Source organism: Syngnathus acus, chromosome 21 (assembly GCF_901709675.1).
Source record: "Syngnathus acus chromosome 21, fSynAcu1.2, whole genome shotgun sequence".
Lineage (NCBI taxonomy): Eukaryota > Metazoa > Chordata > Actinopteri > Syngnathiformes > Syngnathidae > Syngnathus > Syngnathus acus.
Genome location: NC_051105.1, coordinates 13,896,089 through 13,912,240, shown reverse-complemented (window position 1 = coordinate 13,912,240; position 16,152 = coordinate 13,896,089). Strand labels below are relative to the sequence as shown.

The 16,152-nt window shown below is 47.3% G+C and overlaps 1 protein-coding gene and 1 long non-coding RNA gene across 7 annotated transcripts in view; both read right to left on the bottom strand.

The window, feature by feature from the left end:
• itgb2 (integrin, beta 2) overlaps window positions 1–16,152 on the bottom strand; it is a 134,358-nt gene that overhangs the window by 108,450 nt on the left and 9,756 nt on the right. The window lies entirely within an intron of this gene.
• On the bottom strand, window positions 227–14,621 carry LOC119139721. The gene is made up of 3 exons (XR_005101420.1): window positions 14,610–14,621; window positions 13,440–13,442; window positions 227–450 (listed from the first exon to the last, which is right to left on the bottom strand). It is a non-coding gene; the product is annotated as an uncharacterized LOC119139721 (long non-coding RNA).

The following is a 16,152-nucleotide window of genomic DNA, read 5'->3' as shown; positions in this document are numbered from 1 at the left end:
TGTTGTTGTTTGTATTTTCATGAGTTTGCCCAGTGATGGATTTTAGTGTCTGCCAGAGGATTTTGGGGTTTGTGGCGGCCTGAGTGATTTGCTTCTGGAAGTAAGTGGTTTTAGCCTTACTTATCTCTAAGGTGCATTTATTTCTAAGATGTGTGAGAGCTGTTTTATTTTCAATAGTTTTTATTGACCTATACAATTTCAGTGCAGTGGTTTTCTGTGCGATTAAATTGAGAATATCTGAGTTTATCCATGGTAATTTATTCTGTCGAGTTTTCTGGTAGTAGTGTATTTTTTCCGTATGGCTTCTATACGATTCTGGAAATCTGCTAAGATTTGTTCTGGGTCGGTGAGTGCTAGTTGATTGCTCCAATCAATATTCTTTATTTCGGTTTCATACTGTGGTAGCTTGGATCTTGGTATATTTGAAATAGTGCACTGTTGATGATTTTTCTCACCCCCACTCTCACACCCACTCTGTTTCTCTCAATAAAAATGCTCCTGCAGGAGGCCTGAGTCAGACCTCATTCGATCATCGCTGTACGCACAGCGACGAATGGACTCTCCACCTGCAGGTGTCTAAAAGGACTTGTCTCCCGTGTGGTTCTTGCAAAATAAGTTAGAGTGAGCATCACCCTATCATTTTGGTGCCGTGACCCAGATCCCTCATACCCGCCATCTGGCTGACGGAGCAGGACGTGCTGCATTGTCGACAAGCCAGCGTCCTTTAGGAGGACCTGGAAAAGAAAGTCCTGGGAAGAGAATTTCTTCGCTGGGCCAGCATCTTAGGTCTGCCTTCGTCTGACAGAGGTGGATTGACGGGATCCGGCAGTGCAACGAACCAGGGGACAAGTAAGTTCAAGCCCTAAAGTTGTGTGATTGTTGTTGTGAAACGCGTAAAAAGTTAAAGGTGCACGAGCTATACGGCTTTGGTTTGTCTGAGCCAAATAGGCAGGAAAGAAGATTTTAAGTCTTGTGGAAGGAGGGGGTGTTGTAGAGTCCCCCTCCGGATGAAGTGGCTCTTCTGGAGCAGTGGTTCTCAAACTGTTTTATATATTTTTGTAAAACCTCACGTACCCCCTAGAGTACCTCCGTGTACCCTCATTTGACAACCACTGTTCTAAAGAGTACAACTTCACGTTGGCAGGGCTGGGTAACAGGACTGTTGTCTTTAGTTCCCAGGGAAGGAAGGGGTGTTGTAGAGTCCCCTCTCCGGATGAAGCAGCTCTTTTTTTTAAAAGCGGACTTCGCGTAGGCAGGAATAAGAAACTTGTGTGGTTGAGTGTGTGACTGGTAGGATAAATTGACTAAATAGCAGTTCTAGCATTGATCCACGGCAATAACACAGGCTAGTAATTTGTTGAAAAGTCAATTTAAACCTGCATTGAGGATCCTCAAAGAAAGAACGAAAATTTTTGAAAAAAATTGTATAAACCTAAAAAAAAAATACCAAATTAAGATGGGAAATAAGAACGGTAAATCTCTAGCTCTTGAAGGAGATGAGAAGTACATGGCGAGTAAATTTCTTAATTGTATGCAATACATGCCGAAGTGGAAGAAAAAGTATGGAGTAGAAGGGAAGTTGAAAGTTGAAGTGTGGAAGATAGTGGTTGATGTTTTGGAGGAGAGTGTAGATAGGAAAACAAAGGGACTGAAAAAGAAAAGAAAAGAGAGAGAGTTGAATTGTGCTAGACTGTGGTTGAAAGCTTCACAAGAGAGAAGAGAACAAATCCAAAAGACAAACGATAGAAAGATGAAAAGCGATGAGACTGCGACTATGTTTGTCAGGCCGGAAGACAATGAGGCCACAGTGCGCAGCCGCAGCTAGAAGCGCAGCTCAAGCAGAGGAGCAAGAGGTCCCGCTCGTATGCAAAACTTGTATCCAAGTTTAACAGACCTGCACCCTCCCCCATATAACAGAAAAAAAAGTCAGGGTCACATTACTAGAAGTCCTGTACAAACAAGAAGTATGACAATGCTGTTTTTATGCCCAATGACAAATGACCACAGATCAAATTGTGTGTGTACACTAAAGTTAAAATTTGCAAATCAAGTGGTAAATAAATGCAAATTGCTTCTAGAAGATAAATAAAAAATTAGAATGTGCTGTCCTCGTGTGCGTGGGAGGGAACAGCTCATGATCGACCGCAGGAAATGGCCAGCCTGTGACGAATCATTGGTGCTGGGACCTACCTTACGCGCGCGAGAGCTGTGCATGTGTGTTAAAATGATGAAAATTGGCTAAACTTTTAGTGTAAAGAAATTTGCTAGACTGTGGTCTATCCAATTTGCACCGCAGAACAGAAATGATTTTGAAAGATAAAAATGAGAGGAAAAGAGAGAAATCTGTTTGCGAGCAGAAACTGATCCACACTCATGCATGTTAAGTGTCGAGCCCTCATGAGAAATTCGAAAAAAAAAAAAAAACGACAGAACATGCTTTCAGGAATTGGAAGAAGAAAGATTTATGTCATTGTATGATAAAAAACTGCCCACTAAAGCAATGCAATAGGAAGCATAAGTATACAGAGTCCCCATGGATCACAAAAGGTCTACAAAATGCCAGTAAAAAGAAAAATTTGATGTATCGAGAATTTATAAGACATAGAGACTGAAATTAGGTACAAAAGATATAAAAATAAGATGACGCAAATTATGAGGAGGTGCAAGAAGGAATACTACAGCAAGTTAATAGAGAAAAATAGAAACAATAGTAAGGATAGGGATATGGGAGGTTTTAAACAGTATTATCCGGAAAGGAGGTGCTAACACAAAGTATCTTGAACACTTCATGGATAATGACAAGACCATAAACAATATGGAAGATGCAGTCAATGATTTGAATGCATTTTTTGTGAATGTAGGACCGAAATTGGCTGAGGGTATCAGTGACCCGTCTATAGAGCAGGCGAGAGCAGTAGGAGATGGTATTGAAATTAATCCAAGTTCAATGTTCTTGAACACAGTTGATGAGAAAGAAGTTTTAGATATTATAAAATCATGCAAAAATAAAACATTTACAGATGGGAATGATGTTGATATGGCCTTAATTAAGGAAGTTGTTGATGGAGTGGTAAATCCTCTGACATACATCTGTAATTTGTCCTTTAAAACAGGTACCTTCCCAAGCAAAATGAAAACGGCGAAGGTTATCCCACTGTATAAAACAGGAGATAAACATCTCTTTACAAATTATAGACCTGTTTCTCTATGATGTCAATTCTCTAAAATCTTGGAGAAGCTTTTCATTGTGAGACTGGATAGCTTCACTAAGATACACAACTTGCTAACTGACAGTCAATATGGATTTAGAACAAATAGATCAACAACTATGGCACTAATGGATTTGACGGGAGAAATAACTAACTGTATTGACAATAAGGAATATGCGGTAGGACTAGTTATTGATTTGAAAAAAGCTTTTGATACCATTGACCATAACATATTATTGTATAAATTGTAAAGATATGTGATGAGAGGTGTAGCATTGATCTGGTTAAAAAGTTACATTACTAATAGACAATAGTTTGTTAAGATGGGTAATCATATATCATCATGCCTAGACATTACCTGTGGAGTCCCTCAGGCGTCAGTGCTGGGTCCCATATTATTTATTTTGTACATAAATGATATTTGAGAATTGTACGCAAGGTTGGATTTCGAGATCATACAAATAATTTGTTCTTAAAATCAAACGCTTTAAAGCTAATGGACTTATTCTAATTTATACTGGCACAGATAATGTATCGAGCAAAGAGTCAAAAACTCCCAGGGAACATTCAAAAATTATTTATTGAAAAAGATAAGGGATATAATTTGAGTGGAAAATGTAACTTTGATCAGGGGTATGCTCGCACCAATCTCAGGAGCAGGTGCATATCATCCTATGGAGTAACTGTGTGGAATGGGCTAGAAGATAAAATGAAGGAAAGCAGAAATATAGTTCTATTTAAAAAAATGTATAAAGGAATGATATGGAGGAGAAGACGACAGCCTCCACGTGGCCTCCTCTGCAAGTAGCAAGAAATGGTGCAAGACCAACTTGTGAAACGAATGTCGTCAACCAAACGTCGAGCTCGTCGAGCTCGAGCTGGCAGGCTTAGGACCGGCGGACGGGCAGTCATCCCAACCGTCGAAAACCGAGGCCTGTCAGTGCTTCAACTCAAAGTCGAGGGCCTAACAACCGCCAAACTCGAAGTCCTGCGTCACCTGGCTGATTCCAACGAGGCAGCGGTTCTGCTCCTGCAGGAGACACACTGTACATCCGACAACATCCTCAAGATTCCTGGGTTCCATCTTGCTGGGTCCATCTACAGCAAGCAACACGGTGTGGCAACGTTCGTCAGGACTGAATTAAGCTGGTCAGCTAGCAGCCAATCCCCACCAGGCTCTAACATCGAGTGGCTGGTTACAAAAATCCAGGAAACATCAGTCGTCAACGTATACAAACCCCCACCATCGGAGCTGTCCGTGACATCACTCCCATCAATAACTGCACCTGCCATCTATGCAGGTGACTTCAACTGTCAGCACACAGACTGGGGTTACAACCACACAACACCTAATGGAGTGGCGCTGAGTGAATGGGCCTCCAATACTGATGCTCTGCTGCTGTACGACCCCAAGGAGCCTCCAACGTTCTTCTCTGCACGCTGGAACACCTCCACCAACCCGGACCTGGCCTTCGCCATCTGCCACAGTAACGACCCGAAACCGGAGAGACGCATCCTGGATAGGTTTCCCCGATCACATCACCGGCCATCCATCATTAAAGTCCCAGCACTGGTGGAACCGGTACCAGGGAAACCCGTCAAGCGATGGAACTTCCGAAAGGCCAACTGGGAGTCGTATGCTGAGGAGACTGAAAGAAGGTCAGCTGGCCTGCCAGACCCAGACACAGCCGATCTGGATGCGGCCTATGCAGCCTACTGCCAGGTCCTCCTGGGTGCGGCAAAGAAGACCATCCCACGGGGCTATAACAGGAACTACATCCCGGGTTGGGACAAGGAATGCAGCCGCCTTCTGTGTGATCACCAGAGGGCTAGCTCCAGAGAAGAGGTGGACATGACTGCAGCAGCACTGCTCCAGAAGCTGGATATCACCCGTAGGGCTAGATGGACAGAAGTCGTCGAATCAATCGACTTCACCCATTCTAGTCGCAAGGCGTGGCAGACCATCAACCAGCTCACAGGCAGAAATACAACACCCCGCAGCTGCCCAGTCACAGCAAATGCCATTGCATCCCATCTCCTGAAGAACGGCCGCTTCCCGGATGCTGACAAAGTTTTTGCCCGACTGATATCGTGTGAGGTGTCTGGCCTCTCGGGAGCGGCCAGTGTCGATTCCAACCTCTCGGGAGAATTCACAGCAGAGGAACTCAGTGAGGCCTTGAGCAAGCTCAAGCCAGGCAAATCCCCTGGCCGTGACAACATCCACCCAGAGTTTGTCATCCACCAGAGCACAACAACATCTGGTTGGCTCTGTGCTTTCTTTACATCATGCTACCGGAGATTAAAGCTCCCAAAGACTTGGCGCCGTGCCTCTGTCATAGCTCTGCCGAAGCCAAATAAACCTGCAGAAGATCCTAAGTCATACAGACCAATCTCGCTGCTCTGTGTCCCATTTAAGATCTTGGAGAAGATGATCGATAGCCGCATCAAGCCAGTGGTGGACTCACAGCTCCCACGGGAACAAGCTGGTTTCCGTCATGGAAGATCAACAGCAGACCAGGTAACACTACTCTGTCAGGACATCGAGGACAGCTTCCAGGACAGTGAGAAAGCCGGGGTAGTGTACCTGGATCTGACGGCTGCATATGACACCGTGTGGCACCGGGGACTCCACCTGAAGCTGCTGAGGACAATACCAGACCGGCACATGGTGAAGTTCATCATGGAGACAATTTCCAACCGCAGCTTCATCCTCCAGACCAGCAGTGGCCAGTGCAGTAGGCTCAGAAGACTGAGGAACGGGGTACCGCAGGGGTCTGTCCTCTCGCCGATGCTGTTCAATGTTTACATCCACGACCTACCTGATACAGCATCGAGAAAGTATGGCTACGCAGATGACCTTGCCATCATGCTGAGCCGACCAACGTGGAAGGCGATGGAAGAGGGTCTTAATGAAGACATGGGCACACTGGTAGCATACCTTCGGAGGTGGCGTCTACAGCTCAGCGTCGGAAAGACAGTCGCAGCGGCATACCACCTTAGCACCAGAGAAGCCAGGAGGGAACCTGAGGTGCGCGTTGACAACAAATGTCTGGAGGTCCAGCAAGCCCCGAAGTACCTTGGAGTGCGTCTGGATCGGACATTATCCTTCAAACAACACCTGGAAGAAGTCAAGGCCAAGGTGACATCCAGAGCCGCGCTGATCCGCCGCCTCGCTGGAACAACCTGGGGAGCCTCCGCTAAGACGCTGCGAATATCCACTCAAGCCCTGGTCTTCTCTGCAGCAGAATACTGCAGCCCAGTCTGGAGCAGAAGCCCGCATGCGAGAAAGGTCGACGTGGCTATTAATACCTCCCTCCGGATAATAACTGGATACTTGAAACCTACTGCTGTGTCCCTCTTGCCGGTCCTCGCGGGAATAGCACCGGCCGGCCTCCGACGGGAGGCTGCCACCCTCGCCCTGGCCAGGAAGGCACAAAAATATGACTGGCACATCTTGCACAACACCACAATAACACCAGCACCTCCTAGCAGACTCAAGTCCCGCCACCCTTACAACAAGGCAGCACAAGAGATGCTCAACTCCACCTCTGAGGACATCTCAGTGGCCTAGTGGTAGAGTGTCCGCCCTGAGACTGGAAGGTTGTGGGTTCAAACCCCGGCCGGGTCATACCAAAGACTATAAAAATGGGACCCATTGCCTCCCTGCTTGGCACTCAGCATTAAGGGTTGGAATTGGGGGGTTAGATCACCAAATGATTCCCGAGCGCGGCACCGCTGCTGCTCACTGCTCCCCTCTCCCCCAGGGGATGGATTAAAATCACATGGGGATGGGTTAAATGCAGAGGACATATTTCACCACACCCAGATGTGTGTGTGACAATCATTGGGACTTTAATCTTAATCTCCAGAGATGCATGGTTGGCAGCAGCTTGGAAGCAGGAGTGGGAGTCGGCCGGACCCTCCCGAGTCCACCGCTACATTTGGGACCCAGGAGATGGCGCCATCGGAGGAGACGACCTACCACGCCGGCAATGGACCACGCTGAACCGCCTACGGACTGGGGTCGGTCGCTTTGGGTCATCAATGAAGACGTGGGGCTTGGCGGACAGTGCGGCATGCGAGTGTGGTGACCCTGAGCAGACCGCCGACCATATAATCAACATCTGCCCCTTATATGGACCACCCTCGGAAGCCAGCCTCTTCGACCTAGGGCCAGAGATGCGGGCATGGCTACGCGACACCGAGTTGGACATCTGACGTTACAGGAAAGAAGAAGAAGGAATGATATTTGCTAATTACCAAAAAGAGGAAAATGAAGGTGACTCCTGTCAAATGTTTGGATTATAAGCTGTTTTTGTTGTTTTCTCTTGTTCTTTTGTAGTTTAATGTTCTCACTTGGAGCTAAGTAATGGATAGGGGTAGGACATGATAAGCTTAGGCTTCTTCCTACTCCTTTTCTAACAGTGATGTATATTGTTTGTTGTTTGTTTTTTGTTGTTTGTTCTTATTGTTTTTTAATCTTAAAATCATGTTCGAAATAAAGATTCATTCAGTCATTCATTCATTCAAAGTTCAGTTCATGAATTTTAAAATGAACTTGCTCAGTTCATAGTTCAATCCTAAAAATGAAAAGTTTATACTTGTTTCTTCAACAACAGAAAAACCGCTGGGATTTTGGCATTGTACTCATTGTTTTCACCCATTCCATTCACACAGGTATCCAGGTGCTATCACAGTGCAATCTTAAATACAAGACAAAATTGCTTGAATTGTCTTTTTCTTTAATAAATTGAAACAAACACATGACTGTGGTCAAAAATGTGCTACATTCAGTTCACGTTCATCCAAAATATGAATGAGTTCATGAACCTCCGTTCATTGAACGCGATGAGACAACACTGCCTGTTAAATATGGCCTGGATCTCCACTCTCCACACACGCGGTTGAGTTGCGCATACACGTCTCATAATGGAGACACCAAATAAACGTTTTGTCACAATCCGACTCCGTTCGTTTCCTTGTTTTAACGTTGCCATGGTTTTTGTTTGCGTCGCCCCTTCCCTCCTGTGTCTGCTCACAATCTATGTAATAGCCGTCACCTGCCTCTCGTTACCTGTCATGTATTTAAGTCCTGTCTACGTGTCACTCCCCGTCGGATTGTTCTTGATTTTCCTAGTCGCTAGTCTGTTCTCGTCTTGTTTCTCGTTTCGTCTTTCTTGTCTTTGTCTTGTCTTTCTATTCAGTTATTCTCGTCCCTAGTCAAGCCTATCTAGTCTGTCTTTTGAGTTCCGTCAATAAACCCTGGTCCAAGCCGCATTTGGTCACCCAGCTCCATTCTCTCCATGACACGTTTGTCCTCAATTATGTGAATTTTGAGATTGTCTGGAGCCAAAATCGTAAGCATGATTAAAATTCAATTAATTGAGCAATGTGTGTGTGTATGTATTGATTGATGATTGATTGATTAATTGAGTGATTGAACATTTATAAAAGACACACAGATGGCATGAGTGCAACTCAATAGGCTCTTATAAGGCTGCCACACAATGGCGCCACAAAGAAAGCCAGTAAGTGCAAAAGTTAAAAGCCATAAAGCAGGGGTGGCCAACCCGCGGCTCGCGAGCCGCATGCGGCTCTTTGGCTGGTTTCATGCGGCTCTTTTACGTTCATATCAACATTTGTGTTTATTTTTCGTGCGTATTTGCTGCGCTTGAGTTCGATATGGTATTTTGGTCAAACGCGCATGCGCGTGAGGTGAAATCCCGCAAAGGAGGAGGGACAAACCCATTTGAGGAGTGTCAATTTCGCTCTCAAAATGGCAAGGAAAAAATGCACAGCTAAACGAATATATGACGATGAACACAGGGCAGAGCGATTGGTTTTGCTGGCTTTTTAATGAATGACCCATTAGGTCCAGAAAAGCTGACAAGACGCTAAGCCAGGGGTGGCCAACCCGGCCAAAATGGCAAGGAAAAAATGCACAGCTAAACGAACTCACTTCATGCCAATATCGATAAGGACTTTGCAAAAGGGACTGAATTTCGCAAGCACAAGTTTGGACACTTTGAAAAGTCAGGCAGAAGAATAGGTACAGTTTTTCAAAAAAATTACGAAGCACTCAGAGACTGTCACACTTGCATTGTTTCAACTGGCTTGGAACATTGCACGGGCTAAAAAGCCATACAATGAAGTGGAGTTCGTTAAAAAATGCCTCAGTGACGTTATTGAAATCTTGTCTCCTGAAAACGACAAACTAAAACGAATGGTCTGTCCCGCCACACATAGTAAGTGAAAAAACTTATGTTTTTTTGGAATTTGTTGAACTGAGAGTTTGTCTGTGTGAGACAATGCACACAATGTTCATTGTTGAAAATGTGGTCTTTGGTCTGTGGTTTTAGTACTGTAGGAGTCAATTTGTCATTATCATGTTGGTGCGTGACATAATAATGTCACACAATAAATTTGGCTGAGCAGAGGTGTGTGTGTGTGTGTGTGTGTGTGTGTGTGTGTGCGTGCGCGCACGTGCGTGTGCGTGTGTGTGTGGGGGGGGATGTTCATGTGTGCTCATGTGTATGATGTGGCTCTTTGCGATGACACAGTAAAAAATGTGGCTCTTAGTCGCTGACTGGTTGGCCACCCCTGCTATAAAGCAAAGCAACATGACAAAGGAAGAAAAAGTAACAGCGGCCAACACCCCCCCCTCCCACACACACACCAAAGAACACGCCAAAATACATAAAATAGCCTCCACGGGGTCCATAAACAGTCAAGTTCAACGGCGCCCAATGGACCGTGGTCGTGAATAGGTAAAACATCACAAAACAGGCAAAAGTGTGAGTAGCGTCCTGGGCACCCAGTCGGGGCACGTGCAGATGGTCACCATGGGGCAGGCACGCCGACGGTCGTTGGTTCCGACGAGCACGCCGAAGCGGACCTCCCACGGGGGTCGCGGCTGCGAGGCCAAGGCGAGGGACCCGGTCAGCACCGGTCGGATGAGCAGGATGGCCATCGTCCCGACCGACGTGCGCAGCCATCCCGGCTCCCAGGGGAAAAAAAATATACACGCCGAGGTGCGGTAGAAGGCACCAGCATCGCCGAATGGACAAATAGAAATAAAGAAAAAGGAGAAAAGAAGGATATAAAGAGGAAAAGAGAGAACACTGCTGGGAGGCTGCCACTCACGGCTGCGCCATACCAAAATAAAGTGTATGTGTATGCATGTATGCATGCATGTATGTAAGTCAAAGTCTGCTTTATTGTCAATTTCTTCACGTCAAGACATACAAAGAGGTCGAAATTGCGTTTCCTACTATCCCACGGTGACACGACATATTAAATATTATATATATATACATATATATATATATATATATATATATAGTGGAGCCTCGGTTTTCGAACGTCCTGGTTCTCGAACAAATCGGTATTCGAACAAAAAACTTGAGATTTTTTTGCTTCGGATGTCGGACGAAATTCGGTTGTCGAACCTTGCGAGATGAGCCGAGAGGACCCGCATGCCAACTGACTCTGTTCGTTATTACGTTCTCGTTACTCTGAGGATTGCATCAACTCTAATCATAATATTATATTATATTGGTCCACGGACAAACAAAACATTCAAGTAAACAATACAAAAAGTAAAAACAAGAAGGCATAAACAATGAACAAATAAGAGCAATGAATAAATAATAAATAAATAAGAGCAACATGGTTGAAACGGAGCAATTGTGCATACAGCAGACAGTCAGTATATAGCGCAAAAGTACAGGAGGAGTAGTGCAAGGCAGCCAACATGGCCCAGTCGAGGGTGGAGGGGGGAGAGAGTTCAGGATCCTAACAGCCTGGAGTATAAAGCTGTTGGTGAACTCTGGTGGTGCGAGAGCGCAGGCTTCTGTACCTCTTCCCAGAGGGCAGTAGATCAAACAAAGTGTGAGCGGGGTGACTCACATCACTCACAATCGTGGTCGCCTTGTGGGTGAGATGGGAGGTGTAAATGTCCTTCAGGGAGGGGAGTGAAGCACCAATAATCCTTCCAGCTGTGTCCACTATGCGCTGCAGGCCCTTCCTGTTGTACTCAGTGCAGCTTCCACCCCACACAGCGATACAGCTGGAGAGGACGCTCTCAATGGTGCCTCGATAGAATGTGGTCATGATGGCCAGTGGAGCACTTGCTCGCCTGAGTTTCCGCAGGAAGTACAGGCGGCGCTGAGCTTTCTTCACCAGCGATGCAGTGTTGGTGGTCCAGGAGAGGTCTTCACTGATGTGCACCCCCAGGAATCTGGTGCTGCTCACTCGCTCCACCACAGCACCGTCGATGGTCAGTGGCAGGTGTTGGGTGTGACCCTTCCTGAAGTCAACAACAATCTCCTTGGTCTTGCTGACGTTCAGCAGGAGGTTGTTGTCCCTGCACCACGTGGTCAGAAGGTCGACCTCCGACCTGTATTGAGTCTCGTCACCCTCGGTGATGAGACCCACCAGAGTCGTGTCGTCAGCAAATTTCACTACGTGGTTGTTGCTGTAGGTTGCAGTGCAGTCATGCGTCAGCCGGGTGAAGAGCAGCGGACTGAGCACGCAGCCTTGGGGGGCCTCTGTGCTCAGCGTGATGCTGCTTGAGATATTGTCGCCAACACGTACTACTTGAGGCCTCTGACAGAGGAAGTCCAGTAGTCAGTTGCAGAGGTAGGTACTGAGTCCCAGTTTGTCAAGTTTGCAGATGAGTCGCTGTGGTACAATGGTGTTGAATGCAGAACTGAAGTCCACAAACAGCAATCTCACATACGAGTCTCTTTTTTCCAGGTGGGTGAGGGCTGAGTGGAGGCCAGAGCAGATTGCATCCTTAGAGGACCGTTTGGCTCGGTACGCAAACTGGAAGGGGTCACGGGTGGGTGGGTGGCAGGGTGTATGTACGTATGTATGTACGTGTATGTATGTATATGTACGTATGACACTGACACTGTCACTGTCACATCATACATCAGTTTTTGTGAGGATCTGTGTGTGCAGACTAAGACCTTCTGCACGTACAACAACGACAAACCTTGGTTTACACCGAACCTCAGGAGGTTGCGCAAAGTCAAGGAGGAGGCCTTCAGGAGCGGCGACCGCGACCTGTTCAGGCAGACCAGAAACACACTGAACCGAGAGGTCAGGAAAGCCAAGAGGGGTTACGGGGAGAACCTGAAGAGACACCTCTCTGCCAATCCTGATCCCTCAACAGTGTGGAAAGGTCTGCAGAGCATCACGGGCTACAAGAAACGAACCCCCCGTCCTGTGGAGAGCCCAAGGCTTGCTAACCAGCTGAATAAGTTCTACTGCAGGTTTGATCGGTCCTCCCACACAACGGGACTTCCTGCAGCACAATCTACATACTCACCTCTCCCCACAACTGCTCTGTCCACACCTCTATCATCGTTGTCACCCACTCTCTCTCTTGCAGAGGCCGCGCCCGCACTCCAGGTCCGCGAGGAGGAAGTGCGCCAGATGTTCCGGAGACAAAAGACCAGGAAGGCACCGGGCCCAGACGGCGTGTCACCTTCCTGCTTGAAAGTCTGCGCTGAACAGCTGGCGCCCACCTTTGCACGGATCTTCAACCGTTCTCTGGAGCTGTGTGAGGTGCCCTCGTGCTTCAAGAGCTCCACCATCGTTCCAGTGGCCAAGAAGCCCGCCATCACAGGTTTGAATGACTATAGACCCGTCGCACTGACATCTGTGGTCATGAAATCTTTCGAGAGGTTAGTGCTGAACCACCTGAAGGAGGTCACGGGCCCCCTGCTTGACCCCCTCCAGTTTGCCTACCGGGCAAACAGGTCAGTGGATGATGCGGTCAACATGGGACTGCACTACATCCTGCACCACCTGGACACTCCAGGAACGTACGCCAGGATCCTGTTCGTGGACTTCAGCTCGGCGTTCAACACCATCGCTCCTGACATCCTCCAACAGAAGCTCATCCAGCTTGCGGTGCCTGCCCCCACCTGTCAGTGGATCACCAGCTTCCTGACCAACAGGAGACAGCGTGTGAGGCTGGGGGGCATCACATCTGACACCCGGACCACCAATACTGGAGCCCCTCAGGGGTGCGTCCTCTCCCCACTGCTCTTCTCTCTCTACACCAACGATTTCTCCTCAGATGACTCTCCTGTGAAGCTCCTGAAGTATGCAGACGACACCACTCTCATCGGACTGATCCAGGACGGTGATGAGACTGCGTACAGACAGGAGGTGGAGCGGCTGGTCCACTGGTGCAACCAAAACCATCTGGAGCTGAACCCGCTCAAGACCGTGGAGATGACAGTGGATTTCAGGCGAGACCCTTCACCACTTTTACCCCTCACTATCCGCAGTAATACTATTCTCTCCACAGACACCTTCAAGTTCCTGGGAACCACAATCTCTCGGGACCTGAAATGGACCGGCCACATAGACTCTGTCCGGAAGAAGGCCCAGCAGAGGCTGTACTTCCTGAGACAGCTCAAGAAGTTCAACCTGCCGCGAGAGCTTCTGAAGACCTTCTACACTGCCATCATCCAGTCTGTCCTCTGCACCTCCATCACTGTCTGGTTTGGATCAGCCTCCAAACAAGACAAGCACAGACTGCAACGGACAATCAGGACTGCAGAAAAGATCATTGGAATCAACCTCCCTTCTATCCAAGACTTGTACCTGTCCAGGACCAGGAAACGTGCAAGGAACATCTCTACAGACCCTTCTCACCCAGGTTGCAGTCTGTTTGAACTACTCCCCTCCGGACGGCGTTATAGAGCTCGGTACGCCAAAACCAGCAGACACCGAGACAGCTTCTTCCCCCAGGCTGTTGCTCTGATGAACTCACACCACTCATAGAGTCTCAGAGGCATTACTGTGCAATAACATCCTGCTCTTCACACCTTTTGAATTTGTCTACACTGTTTTTGCCATTATTCACATGTCCTGAGTGTTGTTAGTCACCTATATGTTGAACAGAGGGTGTGTTTTACCGAAGTCAAATTCCTTGTTTGGCACGCTCAAACATGGCGAATAAAAACTCTTGAATCTTGAATCTGAATGTATGTATGTATGTACGTTCGTACCAGTGTCGTGCGGTGAGGTTCATGACTGGGGAGGCACTGACGTCACCCCCCGGCACCTAACCGTGTCACAAAAAAAGTTGGAGAACGCTGCTCTAGAGTGGCTTATTCATTATTTCATTTGAACTATTTTAATTAAAATCTCATATCAGCTGTCTTCACACATAAACTTTGTTGGCTGTCACAACGCGACAAAATCTCCGCCAGCATCACGCTGAGCACGGGGGCCCCCCAAAGCTGCGTGCTCAGTCCGCTGCTCTTCACCCTGCTGACGCATGACTGCGCTGCAACCTACAGCAACAACCGCATAGTGAAATTTGCTGACGACACGACTCTGGTGGGTCTCATCACCGAGGGCGACGAGACTCAATACAGGTTGGAGGTTGACCTTCTGACCACGTGGAGCAGGGACAACAACCTCCTGCTGAACGTCAACAAGACCAAGGAGATTGTTGTTGACTTCCGGAAGGGTCACACCCAACACCTGCCGCTGACCATCGACGGTGCTGTGGTGGAGAGAGTGAGCAGCACCAGGTTCCTGGGGGTGCACATCAGTGAGGATCTCTCCTGGTCCACCAACACCGCATCACTGGCGAAGAAGGCTCAGCGCCGCCTGTACTTCCTGCGGAAACTCAGGCAAGCAAGTGCTCCTCCGGCCGTCATGACTACATTCTACCGTGGCACCATTGAGGGCGTCCTCTCCAGTTGTATCGCTGTTTGGGGTGGTAGCTGCACTGAATACAACATGAAGGCCCTGCAGCGCATAGTGAACACGGCTGGTAAGATTATTGGTGCTTCACTCCCCTCCCTGAAGGACATTTACACCTCCCATCTCACCCGCAAGGCGACCACGATTGTGAGTGATGTGAGTCACACCGCTCACTCTTTGTTTGATCTTCTGCCCTCTGGGAAGAGGTACAGGAGCCTGCGCTCCCGCACCACCAGACTCACCAACAGCTTCATACTCCAGGCTGTTAGGATCCTGAACTCTCTCCCCCCTTCTGCGTAGCGTCCTGTACTTTTGCGCTCTATTCTGACTGTCTGCTGTATGCACACTTGCTCCATTTTTGCTCCTCTTATTTATTATGTTATTTGTTTATTTATTATTTATTCATTGTTTGTGCCTTCTTGTTTTTATTTTTTTGTGTTGTTTACTTGTATGTATATTGTGTACTATGTCTTGTCACCGTGGGATAGTGGGAACGTAATTTCGGTTTCTTTGTGTCTTGGCATGTGAAGAAATTGACAATAAAGCAGACTTTGACTTTGACAACATGACAGGCGAGCAGTGTCCTGACAAAAGGAAAAGGCATTGATACGAATGATGCATAAATTATTTTACATACGTGTTATGTGGCGCCTCGATTATTATATTGTCTTATTTTCTGGTCTGCCAATTAAACACGCCCGGACTGACCATAGGGAGAACCGGGAGTATTCTCGTTTGACTCTCTGTTTTTTTGTTTTTGTTTTTTAAGTCTGCCATAATGACTGAAGTTGTGTTACTGTAGCTCTTCATTTGATTATGGACATCTACAGTACATTATTTTATATTGTTTCATATTTTGCCTGAAATGTTGCCCACTCCGCATCCATTGCAGCCTGGTTGTCCTGGAAGGGGAATCCTCCCATCTGTGGTCCCTCCTCAAGGTTTCTCATTTTCCCACAGCAGGGGTTTTGTGAAAAATGTCCTTGCCCTCCTGGGGGTTAAGATCAGGGGATGTTGAGAATAATTGTCAACTGTGGGCATGTGAAGCCCTTTCAGTACGTTTGTGTAATTAACACTATATCAATAAATTTGACTTGACTTGACACTCTAGCTGGGCTTCATTGACTGCATACAGTCATTGCCACAGCATGTAAAGTTCTGAAAGAATATAAACATGCACATGTTCAATGACCACATTTGACACCAT